Source organism: Suricata suricatta, chromosome 12 (genome assembly GCF_006229205.1).
Source record: "Suricata suricatta isolate VVHF042 chromosome 12, meerkat_22Aug2017_6uvM2_HiC, whole genome shotgun sequence".
Taxonomy (NCBI): Eukaryota; Metazoa; Chordata; class Mammalia; order Carnivora; family Herpestidae; genus Suricata; species Suricata suricatta.
In genome coordinates this window covers 65,863,691-65,881,111 of record NC_043711.1, presented here as the reverse complement: position 1 = coordinate 65,881,111, position 17,421 = coordinate 65,863,691, and positions in this window count along the sequence as shown.

The following is a 17,421-nucleotide window of genomic DNA, read 5'->3' as shown; positions in this document are numbered from 1 at the left end:
GGGTTGCCTTGGTTCGCATACCCCCACCATGTTTAATCATTTGCTGGCAGCAGCATGGCCCCGGTGTGAGCACTGAGTAGATCTGAAGTTGTAGCAGCTGGAGGCTCTCATCCAATGACATTCCTCTCAGTAGGTTCTCTTAGAAACTCCGTGCATGCCATATGCATCCTCTTAGAGATGCAGTCATTTCCAGCAGAGTATGAAGATGGAGCATTACCTAATTAGTCTAAAATAATGGGCTCTCTATCCTGTGCCCAGAAACGAAGCTCTTTTGCTAAAGCAAATGTTGAGGAAGACACTCCCATATGCTGGCCTGTCCCTACAGTGGCCGGGGGTCAGATTGGTTTTGTGGTGTTGACTGTTGATGAGCTGTTTGCCTACCTGGTGACAGAGGAAGAACAGCCAAGTCAGGGGAAGCACTAATTAGGAGAGAAGTAAGCCCTGGTACATGGTACAAAGAAGCATGTGCTTCCTCAGAACTATAGCTTTCTCAGTTCACTGCAAGAAGGCATTCTGGGTCCCTCATGGTACCCATTGATCTGACCATCTGTATTGACCTCTGAAGGCTGACTGTGGCTACTTGAAGCGTGCCTCTTCTGGCCGGCCTGTCAGCCCTGCTTGCTGAAAAAATTCAATTTTCACTGTTTCAGCACATTTCAGGTGTCTCCCTAATTTAAGCACGAAAACTCAAATTTTTACAAAGGCTGAGAGCTGAGCCAGATATGGGAACTTTGGGGCACTTGGCTTTGTTGCAGAAGCATGCTCAGGAAAGGGAGTGAGAGAAGCAGGGGGAGGGCAGGGGGAGAAGCTGAGCTGGCACGTGGGCTCAGCGGGAGGTGAGCTGCTGCCTGGTACCATGGGGAGCTCTGCCATGGATTGTCCTACAGGGCTGGTCCACCTTGAGGCAAGGAGACCAGTCATGGACGAGGAGGTGCCCCCTGTGGGAAAGGGCACACAGTCTCCTAGGAGACAGCTCCCACGTGACTTAGAGTGATGATCTGGTGAAGGGGACAGTGTCAAACACGGCACTCACAGAGGGCAGAGAGCGCCGACACGGGCCTAGGTCACGACCAGCATCTAGTGATATCTTCTAGCGAGGTATAGCCATGGTCTTAAGGAAAGGGAGAGACTATGGCAAATGGAGAAGACAGGCGCAGTCGGAAAGGACCACAGGTCTGAGCCTCAGACAGTTAAGGCTGGCTCAGCATTGCCAGTTCATCTGATATTTTGAGAGAAGCTGAAAGGCTGGATTTTGTGTGAAATTGCTGATTTTAAATGTCAAGCAAACGCTGGCAAGGCCAAATAAAACCCTATGTGGGTCTCCAGTGTACTATCTCTGTGGAACCCTCTGCTTAGCACACCAGAATTGCTTTCCTGACCGTGCTCACTGCCTATCAGGGCTGGGAGCAGATTGGGGACATTGTAAAACACAATATCACAAAACAATTAGAATTTGCTTTTGTTGGGGGGCCTGGGTGGTTCAGTTGATTGAGTGTCTGTCTGACTTTGGCTCAGGCCATGATCTCAGTTTGTGGGTTCAAGCCCTGAGTCAGGCTTTGCACTGACAGTCGGGTGCCCACTTCAGATCCTCTGTCTCACTCTCTCTGCCCTTCCCCCACTCGTGCTCCATCTCTCAAAAACAGATAAACCTAAAAAAAAAAAGGTTTGGATTCGCTACAAGTTGGCAGTAAACCAAAACAATAATGGTTTAAAGAAGACATATATATTTTCTTTTCTTTTCTTTTTTTAAAGTAAATTATCTCTACAGACAAGTTTCTTTCTAATATAAACAGAGTTTAGAGAGAAGCTGCTCAGGGCTGGCAGGGCAGCTCCATATGATGAACTTTTGGGGTGATGATGGGGTTCGTGGACTCTGGAGCCGATGACCAAGAAGGCATTCTTGAAGACGTCTTTGGTGCAAAAAGTTGATTTTGTTCAAGGGACAAGGACCAGGGCAAGAAGAGCTGCGCTGTAAGTGTGGGGGGTTACCCTTTTATGGAGAGGGAGAGGGAGTTTCCAAAAAGACTTTCACATGCCAAAGACTTACTATTAAAAACCTACCTAAAGTCAGGCCATGGTGGTTTTCCCCTCTAGCAAAACCAATAACGTTAAGACAGGAGGGAGTGCCTGGACTTGAGGCTATGATGGGATTACCTTTTTCTGGTAGACTGGTGGAGACTCTTCTCAGTTTAACAGTTTGTTTCGTTGTCCTTTCTCAGCTTTGGGTAGCCCGAAGTGTCCAAGGAATATCGTACATGTCCCACCTGGGTGTGTTGGGGGGTCCGCGGTTAGCCTGCACTTTGCCCTCAGCTTGCCCCACACTCCCTCATCACGTAAATTCAGGGAGTCTAGCTGTTTCTGCTTTGTGCTCAGCCATGTTTTAAAGCACGACCTATTTTACATGATCTAAAACTGTGCTGTCCAACAAGACAGCCACAGCTACCAGAGGTGCTCTGTTGAACTGTACCAAGTCCTAATGGAGATTTCAAAGTGAAAGGGTTCAGAGCAAGTCTCCCCCAAGGTCCCACTTTGGCACATGAACTTGTTTTGAGCTGAAAGCAAATGAGACCCTGCAGTCTTGAGTATCTTTTGCTCCTCCTTTACCTGCCCTGCAGAATGTAAATTGGGGGCCTTTCCCAGAATTAGAGTTGTTATAAGAGATACATTTAATCTAAATGACTTATCTGTATGGCAAGACAAGTGTCTCATTACTAAACATCTTTCTGACTGTCCTGTGACTTGTCCTCTACCCCTTTGAAGCCCCAGGCCCCCATCCCATTCCCTAGCTCAAGATGGCAAATACACCTCATTTTATCTTTCTGTCTTTGAACCTCTCCTGTATGTGGGATTCCCAGATGTATGGCATTAAATTTGATTTTCCACTGTTAATCTGTCTCATGTCAATTTAATTCTTAGACCAGCTAGAAGATATTTTTGAAAAGTTGAGAAAAATCCTCCTTCCCCTACAAAAGACTTAGTATAATAAAAGAAATATATAAAAGACTGGCAAATATCTTTCAGGAGTTAGAGAAAAAAATTCAATCGAGTCCATTTGAAGATCTAATTGGCTGTATTGAAACATTCATGAGCATCTCGTCTAAAGAGTAGAAAGGAGCTCAGAAGAGTGATACATAATGGAAAGTTTTTATAGGAAGGAGGGTGGGGGCAAGGAAGTTATTAGCAAAAGAAAAGGATTGTTTCAAGCAAGGTCATTTTCCCTTATGAGGAAGTACAGGGAGTCAAATCCTGCAGATTACCTCATCTTCCTTTGGGAGATGGAGAGGGCCCCTGTGACAGATTGCTTCATTGGCACGGACCAGAAAACTCCTGACTGACCAGTTCAAACTATATTTCTGGGAAGGCTGAAGCTCTGGTTAGGTTAGGGGTTAAAGCCTGGTTTGGCCTAATTGATGCCATTTTGAGCCTATTTCTTTCTTTATTTATTTGAGAGGGTGGAGAGGGGCAGAGGGAGAGAGAGAACACCTTAGCAAGCTCAGCGATGCTGAGTGTGGAGTCGGATGCAGGCCTCAATCCCACGACCCTGAGATTATGACCTAAGTCAAAATCAAGTGCTGGAGTCTCAAGTGATGGAGCCATGGACATGCCTGGCTTTTATTTTTAACAAAGGTAAATGTTGGACTATCTGGGCTCAGAAATAATGCTGCCTCTTCCCCCTACTTTCTCACCAGCTGACCTTTCTTATAAATCCCACCATCCTCCCTCAGGCTGCCTGCCAACTTCTGAGTCCCGCACTTGTTTTTGTTCCCTGCTCTTCGGGTTCCTTCCAGATCCTTCACATCCCCCCTCTTTGTGTGAGGAACCTGTAAGAGTTACCTTAAGATGGCGACCGAGCAGCCATTTTGCTGTGGGTCAGGGGAGAGCTCCATGCACCGACAACCCCCACCCACAGACCTGGAATGTCCTGCACCGTTTGAAAACAGCCAATCATGAAGCTCCAGCTTCCTCTCACCCTGACAAAGGAGGCAACCAATCCCACCCCTCCATGGCCCAAAAATGCCCTGACTTGGTAATCTGCGCTCCTGAGACCAAACCCCCGGAACTCTTTCACCCATAAAACACCTTGCCCTCCCATACCGGGCTCGACTTCCCTGACTCAATCCCTACTCAAGTCACGTAACCTCGCCTGGGACTGCAGACCTCAATAAAGGCTTTCTTGGCTCCATAACTTGGTCTCCTTCTTTCCTCTTGTCTCTGTCTCCACCTATTAAATCTTACAGAACCATTCTCCACCAATCTGCTAGCACACCTTGATCCACCAGCCCTCCTGGGGGGCTTCTGAATTCTCCCCCAGAGAAGGCTTGGAGCATGATCCCTGACGCAGACCAGTCTTTCCCGCAGAGCTTATTTCTTAAAATTAAGTATGTTATTCTCTAACCTTGGAGTGGGCTAAGTAAAGCAGATGAAGGAAGCTGCAGTCGGCCTTGGCCTGTATATGAAACTTAACTGTATATGGTTTACCTTCCTTGAAAAAAAATGTGTACATATGTGTGTATATATACATATATATATAGTGTGTATACATGCACCCACACACACGCGCACACATATACACATGAATTGTCAACCAGCTGATAATGAACACACAGTGAGCATATATTGGCTTAAAACAACCTGAATGAGAAGGAACTTTTTCATTCATGTCCATTATAAATCCAACCAAAATAATGTTCTTTTCTGTTGAACTTGTCCCCTGAAGAGAAACAGGGATTGAGCAATGACAGTCCACGTCATTCTCTGTGGGCGTTGGGAGGAGCCTATGAGGAAGCACTCACCATTCACTTCATGGGGCGGCCCAAGAGAAGCTGTGCCTGAAGGTGTGGGCAGCATGGGGACCTGGCTGGGTCCTGGGGCTGGTGAGCTGGGAAACAAGACTCTGGCTGGTTCAGGGAAGATGGAGGCCTGCTAGGCCAGCCCTGAGCCAGGAGGAGTCAGGGGCCTCATGCCTTCCCCCTTCCAAGGTGGGCATAGCTGAGCCCAGAGTCACTTCCACCCTGGGCCATGGAAGAAGAAGAAGGTTCTAGAGGGTCATTTCTCCCTTTATTTTTGTCCATGTGATGGATGCTTAAGATAATTTAGATGAACGTATCCCTGTTGGTGGGCTAGAGAGAACTGAGGTTGTACACATCCATCTCTCTGCTCAGTCTCTAGAAGATTCTACTGCCAGCTTTGAGCTGTGCCTCTCTGTTCCCTGGTAAAGGAATCATAAGGCAGGCTGAGGGCAAAGCACAAGCTAGCAAACTCCCACCCCCAAGTGGGATCTGTGTAATATTTCTCAGGCACTCCAGGCTGCCCAAGGACAAAGGAAGGTTAAACTGATAGAGTCTTCATCAGTTCACAAATATCTTAGTTAATTATAAGATAAAGGCAATTTTATCCATAGTCTAAACTAAAGAAACCTGTAGACTGTTTCCTGGAGCCCCAACATCACCCTCCCCTCCATAGTGAGGTGGGCAACAAAGGCAAGAAGGAAATGGCAGATAGAATTGAATTTCCTTATAACCTGCAGCCCATTGACAAATACTTGAGGCAGGCAGAGTAAAACATTTCTCCAGGAATTCTCTACTGTCTAATGTTAATGCTTTGCTAGAGGGAAAAACAACCTTAGTTTGACATTAGCTAGGTCTCCAGTACTCAATGAGTCTTTAGCATGTGAAAATCTGTTTGGAAACTTCCCTTTTGACTTTACTTCCCCCAGCTTCATAGTATAAAAGGAGCCACTCTTCACTACCCAGTGCAGCTCTTTCTGTCCAAAGGTCCTGTCCCCAAGCTTTTTGCTCCAAAGATGTCTTCAAGAATTCTTTCTCGGCCACCAGCTCTGAACACCACTGTTGTTTTTACTACAGTACCCAGGATATCATTGTTTCACCGCTTTGAAGAATGATGAGGTGGGCACAAAATGAGCAGCAGACAAAAGTTTATTAGAGTATAAGATTAGAAAGTAAGAGTAGTAGGAAAGCTCTCTGTAAAGAGAGGGGACATTTGAAAGTGAATGCCCAAGGATGATAAGCAAGGGTCCTTGTTTTATAAGGTTCTGGTCACCCCCCACCCCTTACCTTTCCCCCTCCTTCCTTCTCAGGTTCTACCCTCATTGGCTTGATAACTCTAGGTGCTGGGTTGTCCATTCCTGATTGGCTCATTTCCATTTTATGAGGGGTGGTCTATGACCATATCGTGAGTCATAGGTTTTATGGTCTACTGCTTATTTTTAGTTAGGTCTTTAGTCAAATTCCTGAATGAAACCTGAAGAGGAGTAAGTAGATGGTGTCTGTTACATTTTTTTTTTTTTTTTAAAGAAAGGCCCAATCAGAAATTCTTTTTTTTTTAATTTTTTTAAATGTTTTATTTATTTTTGACACAGAGAGAGACAGAGCATGAGAGGGGGAGGGGCAGAGAGAGAAGGAGACACAGAACTGGCTATCAGCACAGACCCTGATGCAGGGCTCGAACCCAGGAAGATGAGATCTGACCTGAGCCAAAGCCAGAGGTTTAACCGACTGAGCCACCCAGGCGCCCCTGTTACATTCTTAAGAGGAACTTTAAGCCTGAGGGGGTTTGCTGTAGTCAGACACCCCCAGCATTGTTCCAAAATATGTGGATTTTTGCCTTCCAGGGACCTCAGATCCTATCCCTTCCCTCTCTGCCTGTTGTATCCTTCCTTTTCCTATCATACCACTGTTACCCCAGAACTTCATCATTTTCCTCTCCCTTCTTCTCTTCCCCAGACCATCCATCAACTAGAAAAACCAGAGACAGAATCAGACTGGAACAAAAACATAAGTAATGCAGGATCTTTGCCAGCCTCTCATGTCCCTGAGAAGGACCAGCCCAAGAGATGAGACAGAGATCTTTGCCCACACTTGATCCTTTGGTAAACACACACGTTTCTCTACTTTCTCACTCTATCCTCAGTTCCCATCCTTCACCCTGAATGACAGGGATGGTTCACCTCACTCCTCACTGTGTTGGACCATTAAGCCTATGTTAACCTCCTTTCTACTTTTGACTAAGGCACAAGAAAAATTCCCTTTAACTCTTGGGTCAATCAATGACATTAGGATTTTTCAAATATCCCACTTATGGGAAATCCAAGAGAAGCAACAGCAAACAATACCAAAGGAAAAACATCTAGATATGAGCCAAGGTAGAGAAGACAGCTCTGGGCCTGGCATGGGATAGAGCCACAAGGCATTGAGGCTTGAGCAAGAAGACCCAGCCTCACTCTGAGCTACCAAGAAGAACCAACACTCTGGCAGGCAGTGTAGACCAGAATGGACAGTCCAGATCAAACTCTCTGAGTTCACTCGATCTCATTTATGTGACCTCAGGCAAGTCAGTAAGCCCTTTTTGTCTATTTCCTTACCTATTAATGTAGTACCCACCCAGAGGGTCTGTTGAGGATTAAAAGGCTCATTCATGTGAGAGTTCATTCCCCAGAGCCTGACTACATACAGTAAGTGCTAAATAAACTTAGCTAATTATTATTGCCAAAAATCAGACAGACGCACTGGTCCATATTGACTTGAGCTATTGGAACTTTCTCTACTGGCCTCAAAAGACTGAAAAACAAGTTTATTATTATTATAATTGCTTTCGCACCCAAAGCACCATTGTTAATAGGCATTGCTGAGTTAGCATCAGTCTTTCAAGAACTTGGAGAGGAAACAATCAGCTTTCTGTGGACTTTAGGGCTATCAAGTCTTCCTTTCCAGAGTCTTATTTGAGAAATTGTGGTCTTTTTGTCTCAGAGAACTTTGGTGTCAGACTGATGCTTAGGACTGGACACTGCTGGAAGAGACTATGACATCAGGTGGGATTGATTCTCAGTCTCTTACCCACGTGGCTTGATCTGAAGAATACACTGGCTTTGGGCAGCGAGTTTTTTCCTCCTTCTTTACTTTTCATTCCTCTGATTTTGTTTTGTTTTTACTCTCTGTGATTATTCTGTAGGGAAGGAAAAATAATTTTCCTTCCACCTCTTTGAGGTCTTGGCTGAGACACCCTTGTGACAAAAGATGAATTAACAGGAGAAAAAAATGAACCTGCAATTTTTATTATATATGTACTTGGGAAACAGAGTCCACAAAGATATGAGGCTGAGAAGGAGGCCAGACAGTTGAAGCCTGCATTCCTGAGCTAAGGAAAGGGATAGGACCCTGAGCTTCAAAGAGGGGAAGCTGAAAAGAGGAGATGTTTGGTAAACAAATAGTACCCTGCCATGCAGATAAGTCTCTGAGGTGACAATTAATTTCTGGTAATCGTTCTCTGCCTGGTACAGATCTTTTTAATGGAAATTCCCCCCCCCCCCAAAATAACTTCTAGTCTGTTTTAAGAGCTTCTCCTATGTCTGCAGTTTCTCAAAATAATCAGATCAAAAGAATCCTTATACCAAAGAAGCATACTTGAGGTTGACATACTCTTCACCCCTTTACTTCTCACCTTTTAAAGGAGCTCTCACAGGATGGAAGCAGTAGACAATTCTTCACACTTGCCACTCGGCTCTATCAGGGTGGACATCAGGTGTGTCTAAGACAACTCACGCGGGCAGCAAGCATCTCATTGGTGAGGGAATTGCTCTTTCTGGATTTCTACCCACACTTTCTCTTCAGTGTTCATCCCGAGGATGCTTCAGCCCTGAGGCTTTCTCCTTGTTTTCTTTCTCTGACTCATATGGCTCAAAAGGGTTTGTCCTCTAACTTTAGATGGACTCTGGGAGTGGGAGTTATTTCATTTAATTATTTTTTAATGTTTAATTATTTATTTTGAGAGAGAGAGAGAGAGAGAGAGAGAGAGAGAGAGAGAGAGAGAGAGAGAGAAAGGTGAGACTGGGGAGTGGGACTAATAGAAAGAAGGAGAGAGAATCCCAAGCAGGTTCCACACTGTCAGCACAGAGTCTGATGAGGGGCCCAATCGAGCCAAAATCGAGAGTCAGGTATTCAACTGACTGAGCCACCCAGGTACCCCGTTAAACAAATGTTTCCCTAAATGTATTAAGGGTATGTTTTCTAGCAGAATAATGGACATTTCCAAAATGAAAGGTTTTCTGTGATCCAAGAAGTTTATTCTGTGTTACACAGAATAAAAAATCTGAGGCCTTACAGGACATGTCAAAATCTTTGATAGATTTGTATGCATTGTAAATCTGCAAGAGGTTGAACTGTTATTTGAAATAATACACATGGGGCACCTGGGTGGCTCAGTCAGTTAAGCATCCGAGTTTGGCTCAGGTCATGATATCATGGTTTGTGGGTTCAAGCCCCGCATCGGGCTCTGTGCTGACAGCTCAGAGCCTGGAGCCTGCTTCAGATTCTGTGTTTCCCTCTCTCTCTGTGCCCCCCCTCATTCATGCTCTGTTTCTCCCTCTCTCAATAATAAATAAACATTAAAAAAATTGAAATAATACACACACACACACACACGCACACACACAAATGATATAAATGAAAGAAAGCACATCTCAGAGAACTGGTTCCCACTAAACATCCTATGGAAAGTGAAGATCCAAATCTGGAATAGTATACAACTGCTTAAACAAGAGGATGCCATAGGCTTATACGTGATTTCTTAGAAGGATGTCCATAACTATTAAGTAGAATTGAAAATTTCTCAACAATATGAACACATTCCTTTATTTCCATTAGAAAAATAGCAGGGAGGGTAAATGTGAATATAAATATGTCTGGTGGGCATGCAAAGGGGCTGGAGATCTGTCTATCACCATGGAATTATGCTCGCCCCACCCCGGGAGTGGGAGAGTGATTGGAGGGGTGGGAAGGAGGAGCTACATTTTTTATTTCTTATTTTACATAAAATTTTAAGTGATAAATTATGAATGATTTTGCTTTTTCATGGGTTTTCTGTTTGTTTTTAATAGAAATCTTTAAAATTCACGATGAACAACATCTAATGGAAGTCCATGCTTCCTATATACTCAAGCTTCTGCTAATAATAAGGGTTTAGATTAATGGAAGGTAGTGCACAACTCGTGCTGGAACTTTGGGCCTTATTTTTATCATGAGGAACATTTGTCACTTAAATTTGACCATTAGTGTTAAGTGTGCTGAAAGTAAAAAAAATTTACCTCTCTCGGCTTTGCAATTTCAGGCAAAAATGTTGGCTAGAGATAAATACATGAGGGAATGAATGAAGCATAGGTGTATGTGGTTGACATCTAATTGTTACTGAGCCAAGGAATAGAACAATGAGGATGTCTCTAAGGAATCTCGTCTTTCTTCCCCCGACCTCCCTGCCTTCACATTAGCTGAGATGGAACAATTTGTTGGTTTTCTTTCTTAACTGTACCAGGGAGATGTTTTAATAACTCTTTGTTGGTGAGCTCTTGGTACCCCCAATATATCTCCACTATCAGCCAATTTTGTCTTCATTGGTCACAGACTGTTGCTATGTCTTTTGAGAAATAAGAAAACTGTTATGATTAGGGAATAAAGAGATAATGCTGGTTGACAAATGCCTGTGGAAGTGAGAGCCAGAAAGATGTAAGAATATCTGGTGAGTTATGACCATAATCGTGTCTTCTATTTGGAACAAACAAAGAAAACTGTTTGCAGGTACACTACAGTGGATCTTCACTACATCCCTTCTCTTTCTAGCATGGGATGCCTGGTCCCTGACTCTTAGACCATGACAGAGAGGGACCACCCAGAGGTTGAAAATGTTGAGTGGGTCGGGGGGGTGTCTTATGTTTAGTTGCCTGCCAATCTCCAAGCAGAACTGAGAGAAGTATTGGAATGTACCAGCAAGTAAGTTGGGAAGGGAGGAAGAGAATCCAAGGGGTGTTAATGATTAAGTTGTTTCCCTAATGGGTGGCTCAGTCCTGCTTGGTATGTCTGCATGATGGTGCAGAACATGCCATAGAACTGATAGATCCAAGAGGCAAGGAAATGGGGGCATTAATCCTCCAACCCTTGTTTTCTTCTTGGCAGAAAGAAGTTGCTCCTAGCACTTCCAGACAGTCCTGTGGGTGGGATTGAGCATGCCAGAGAAAGCCTGTAGGGTGTCCCAGGTGTTTGCAGGACATAATGGAGAAGGTGAATGCCAGGATACCAGCGGGTTGCAGAAGGCATCTTTCGTAGGCTGAAGGCATAAGGGGCAGATCTGTGATGCTTTTTGTGATCCGTGATCCCCAAAGTTAAATTAGCCTATCTTTCTATTAACATTGGTATACAGCTCAGGGAAAGAGGAGTGAAAGGGCAAGAAGAGAGAAAGAGACAGAATAGGGATGGAAAGAGGGCAAAGAAAGGTGAGGTAAGGAAGAAGAAGCAACATAAGATGGAAGAAGTCCCAAGTGGCATATGGCATACGAAGACATATGAAGGCATATGAAGACACTTCTTCATGTTGTAGGCCAACTGTACTGTCAACATTTGCATTCATTTACATGTTAAGATAGGTAGAGTGGATCAGGGAGGCCCAAGACAATCCCTAAAGTAAAGGAAGCTGCGGCCCTTTAATAAGAACCTACAATGCTACCACTTGAACCAGGACTCATATTGTTTGTTTCACATCATTTAATATAATTTTTACAAGGGACTGTGATGTGGGTATTATTGTCTTATTTTACAGAAGCGAACATTGAGGATGTCTCTAAGGAATCTCTTCTTTCTTCCCCCGACCTCTCTGCCTTCACATTAGCTGAGATGGAACAATTTGTTGGTTTTCTTTCTTAACTGTACCAGGGAGATGTTTTTATAACTCTTTGTTGGTGAGCTCCTGGTACCCCCAATACATCTCCCCTATCAGCCAATTTTGTCTTCATTGGTCACAGACTGTTGCTATGTCTTTTGAGAAATAAGAAAACTGTTATGGTTAGGGAATGAAGTGATTTGATATATCAGAATGACGTCCAAAACTCATGTTCTTTCCCCTTGCAGAGTGTTACAGACATAGAATCACTGAGAAGAAAGCTGAACTTGGAGTAAGGTTGACTATGGTAGCTCAAGCATCCCTTGACATTAAGTCTTTGGCTTTGACACAAGGACTTGACCAGTTTGATGTGGCTTGATGTGTGGGTTGATAGCAGTTCCTGGGTCACAAGGGCGAATGCACTTCATACAGAATGGTGGCCTGTTCAGTCCTTCCAGATGCCCACGTACTGTGTTCTGTCCCCCACGTTCCTGCACTGCACCCAGCTCCATGAGAATTGTAAACTCTGAGCACTTCTGGTGACAAAATCCTTAGTATGGAGAGTGATGGTCTCACCATGGAAGCAGACCCATCAGCAGAAGGCAGTGACTGCACATAACTGCTTTGGGGGCACCTATAAGGAATCACTTTGAGAAGTTGCAGGAATAACTGATGTCTTAGGTCAGATTCTCTAGAAACAGAACCTGAGATAGGCTTCAATCAGAAGGCAGCTCACTGGGATGGGAACAAGGTCTTACCTGAGTATAGGAAAGGCTACTAAGCCAGAAGAAATTTGCCTACAGTAATAAACCAATTGGGACAATCAAAATTATTTTGAAGTTCTATAATTGAGTCCTCAATACCTTTATAAAGATGGCTACATGAATATCTATCCATATATGTAATAGACAAAAGGTAATGGGGCTTCATCTTTGTTCTAAAATGGGATCTGGACTTTTGGGACTCATTCATTCATTTATAAGAAGCAAGGGAGGATGGAGATAAGACTGGAATACTCAGGATCCCAGAGAAATTTAGCCATCAGGATTTGTTGGGCTAACAAGCCCATGCAGGACTATTTATAGGCAACTCAGATTATCAGACCCTACCCATCTCAAAGCATGACTCAGGGATGTCAGGAGAGCACGGAGAGTTCTTTCTTTTCCTAGGAAGAGAACCAGAAGTCTGAATGTCATACAGAACAATAACGTGCCAGCCTTGCCGCTCCAAGCATCTGACACCTGGAAGAAATGACTTCCCCCCAGAAACATTCCCATGTCTGCTTACAATACCCAATCTAACACACATACCATGGCCTCTGCTTAGCTTGCTTGACTTTTTCTTATTTAGTTTCAGCCCCTTAAGGACGGAAGCCTTGCCTAGCTGAGTATCTGGTCCTCAAAAAATATTTGACGAATGAATGAATGAGTGCTGAGCATATAGAGCTCTGACGGTTATTAGGTTCTCAGCCCTAAACCTGACTTCAGCTGGCGAGTCTGGCGTGCTCCAGGGCTCCACCGGCTCGTTTCTGGATAGGTTCTGCCACCAGGAGGCTGTGAGGGAGATCGGAAGCCTGGAAGTGGGGCTTGGCAGGGCATGGGTTGGGGGGGGTCCTGTTTTGCTGCTCTCCCCGTCAGCTTGGCTTTAGCTACAGCATTTTCCCCCGTGGCATCAGTTGGCTTGAGTTTTGAGCTTTGTTCTGCCTCCCATCCCTGTAGAAGGACCAGCTGCAGCTGTGCTGTGTGCCCTCTTCAGAGGTCTGTGTCCAAGCTCCCAGGGGCACCTTCCTCTACTTTCTAGATTCTATCAGAACTCAGATTTCTTCCCTTGGCTCCCCAGCCCTAAGAGTGGCAGCAGCCCCTTCCTGCAGTTACTACCTCGGGGTTCCATTTTGCTTTCCTACAATCCTTATGCAATTGCATTCTCGCTATCAAATACCTCACTTGGCTTTTGTCTTTTGGACATTGACTCTTTTTTTTTTTTAATTTTTTAATGTTTTTTAAATTTATTTTTGATACAGAGGGAGACAGAGCATGAGAGGGAGAGGGGCAGAGAGAGAAGGAGACACAGAACCGGAAGCAGGCTCCAGGCTCTGAGCTAGTCGTCAGCACAGAGCCTGATGTGGGGCTCGAACCCACGAACGTGAAATCTGACCTGAGCCAAAGCCGGAGGCTTAACTGACTGAGCCACCCAGGCGCCCCTGGACCTTGACTCTTACATGATCTTGCAGCAACCCTGATATCAATATCATGATCCCATGATCCCCATTGTGCAGTGAGGGAAGTGGTGCCTGGAAATGTGAAGTTGCTTTCTCAAGTTTACACACTGGGATATGTCAGAAAAGGCAAGAAGTTGTAGTCAGACAGCCTGAGTTCAAATCCCACCTTCATTGTTTACATTGTTTTTCACTTTTAAATTTACATATGGCTAAATTTACCCTTTCTAGTAAAGGGTTCGAAGAGTTTGGTCAAACACATAGAGTTGGGAAACCCCACCATGATAAAGATCTAGGACAGTTCCAAACGCCCAAAATTCTCTCATGTTGGCCCTAGGTCTGCTCTTCTGCACCTCCAGTTCTTGGCAATCACTGATCATTTTCGGTTCTTATAATTTTGCCTTTTCCAGAATGTCGTAAAGACTCATATAGAATGTAGCTTTGAGTCTTGCTTGTTTCATTTAGCATAATTTGTATGAGATTCATCCAGGTTTATGCAGGAGTTTGCCCCTCTAGTTGCTAAGTAATATTCTTTTACATGGAGGTACAATAGTTTTTCCATTTACCAAATGGCAGACCTTTGGTTTGTTTCTAGTTTGGGGCAAAAATGAATCAAGCAGCTGTAAACATTCATGGGCAGGTTTTTGTGTAGACATGTTTTTTATTTTTCTTGGGTAAGCATCCAGCAGTGGGATTTCTGCATCATGTGCTAATTTTACATTTGACTTTATAAAAGGAATGACCAAACTGTTTTCCAAGGAACTCAGTCTTACCAAGAATGTATGAGATACATATCCTCATCAGCACTTGGCATTGCCATTTGGGGTTTTGTTTTTATTTATTTTTCTAATTCTAGTTTAAAATAGGAGTTTAGTGGCACATTATTAAAGCATCTAATGAGGGGCGCCTAGGTGGATCAGTCAGTAAAGTGTCTTACTCTTGGTTTCGTCTCAGGTTATGATCTCACGGTTTCCTGGGTTTGAGTCCCACATCAGACCCCACACTGACAGTGCGGAGCTTGCTTGGGATTCTCTCTCCCTCTCTTTCTATCTCTCCCATACTCGCAGCATCTCTGTGTCTCAAATAAATAAATACACTTAAAAAAAAATGAAAGCATCTGAGTGGGACCTCGGACCAATAAGTTTACCTCGGAAGGCTACATAGCATCATGGTTAAGAGTCTGGACCCTGCAGCCAGCTTTGGTACTCAGTACCATTGTGAACATGGGCCTCAGTTTCCTCATCGGTAAAATAAGGAGAATAATAGGATTATCTACCTTGAAAGGTTGCTGTGAAGAATAAGTTGATACATGTAAAGCCCAAGTACAGAATAAGTATTGGCTAAGAGTTAATTATTATTGCTATTATTTTTTCTCAGCGCTAGATGACTCTGCTTAGCAATGTGATCTCTGTATTTGCATAAAAACAAACCTGAGAGGTCACCCGTGTTGGGCTTCAAACTGCAAATCTTGAAGCCTCTCCACTGCCCCTTCTGTCTTTTCAAATGACCGTGCCACGGTTCTTTCCAGAAGCCACTCTGTGGGTAACGCAATGCCTATCCTTACTTTGCAGAAGTCCAATTTTAAAGGCAGCATTTGAACTTCAGTGATTAAAGAAAGCATTTGAATTGTTATAGATTCCCATCTCCATCCACACAATATACTTTTAATAGGAACCCAGCTTGTGATTTATACTGTATCACTTGGGGCTGCAGTGCGGTGCGCATCATCAACGTTGAGACGGAATTACTCTGCAATCACACACGCGGAGCTCATACTTGCCGTAATTGCACAAAGAAAACCTCATTACTCTGCAATATACACTCCAAAAACAAACATACAGCCTTTCCTCCCTCTAGTGGCACATTTGAAAAGCAACCTCAAGTATCACAGAGGCCAGTCTTGCCTATTAAAATGGAAGGAAACAAACAGAGTTTACACAAGACTTGGGAGCTCATAGTATTTGTTTATTACTGACTGTGGTGAAAAGTTTGCATTTTATCTACGCAAAAATGATAGTGCTGTCAAGATAGGAGGCTGGATCATAGCCTTAAGAGTTTTGTGATTTATCCTCAGTTGGCACTTTATTTTTTTATTAAAAATGGTAAACTAGAAGGCTACAAGTATTGGGTAACCAGGGACTCTGGTTCCTGGATGCCTCTGGGGAGAATGACACACCCTCCCTCCTCCCTTGCCCTTTAAATGTTTCTGAGCAATAGTGCCGCATAGTAATGTCTGGCTGCAGTGAGATGAGTAGTGTGACCCCTCCAAAATTCATGTCTCCCCAAAACTCAGAATATGACCTTATTGGGAAACAGGGTCTCCTCACAGTCAAGATGAGGTCATGAGGTCATGCTGGATTAGGGTGAGCCCGAAGTGCAGTAACTGGTGTCCTTACAAGGAGAAGAGAGGGCTACAGAGAGACGCCCACACAGGGCATAAGTCCATGGGAAGACAGAGGGAGAGAATGGAGCACCTTGTTAGAAGATAAACTGAGGCATAGTAAAAGTTTGAAGGGTTTATTTGGGCAAAAATGAATTCGAATCTGGCATCACGAAAGCGCTCTGAGGACGGAACCGTACAGAGAAGGTATGGAAGCATAGAAAGGAAGTTCTGTGATTTACTATAGCCTCGTGGCTCGTTGCCTGTGATTGGTTACCCGTAGGCTTCCATTTCTTAACCTGGAGGCATTTTCAGGCTGAGGTTTGGGTTGCTCTTATGGGCCACCAAAGCAGAAGGGCCACTTCAGTGTAATGACCTCCTTGTTTAATTAATGTAACAGACCACCAGCCAAGGAGAGCTAAGGAAGCTAGGAGACAGGCGCGGAGTATGTTCGCCTCTCACTCGCCAGAAAACCCCAGCCCTACAGACACCTTTATTTTGGAGGTCTGGATTCCCGAAATGTGAAAAAAATAAATCTCTGTTTTTTTGTTTAACCTTTTTTAAAAACATTTATTTCTTTTTGAGAGACAGAGTGAGATAGAACATGAGTAGGGGAGGCAAAGAGAGAAGGAGACAGAATCTGAAGCAGGCTCCAGGCTCTGAGCTGTCAGCACAGAGCCTGATGGGGGGCTTGAACCCACGGACCATGTGATCATGACCTGAGCCGAGGTCAGAGGCCTAACTGACTAAACCATCCAGGCGCCCCTAAATTTCTGTTTTAAACCACCCAGTTCACGGTAATTTATTATCATAGACAGAAAAAGAACACATTTACTCTGATAGATGAGAACAAGGAGTCTCCATAATTACTGTCGTGTACTTGTTATGATCCAGGCATATAGTAAGTATTTCATAGAAACTAACTTGTTTAATTTGTGCTATAACACAGTGATGGCAACTATTCTAATACCTACCCTACAGATGAGTAAAACTGAATTTCAGGGATGTTCCATAACTTGCCTAAGGCCACATCACTTGACATTATTTAGATGCGGCTGCCAAATGCTGCCCCATACCTTTCAAGTACCTGAGACTGTTATATCTTTTATCTATTTTACTTCTTTGTTTTATTGAAGCGTAAATCACCTAAACTATGACAGTCTCA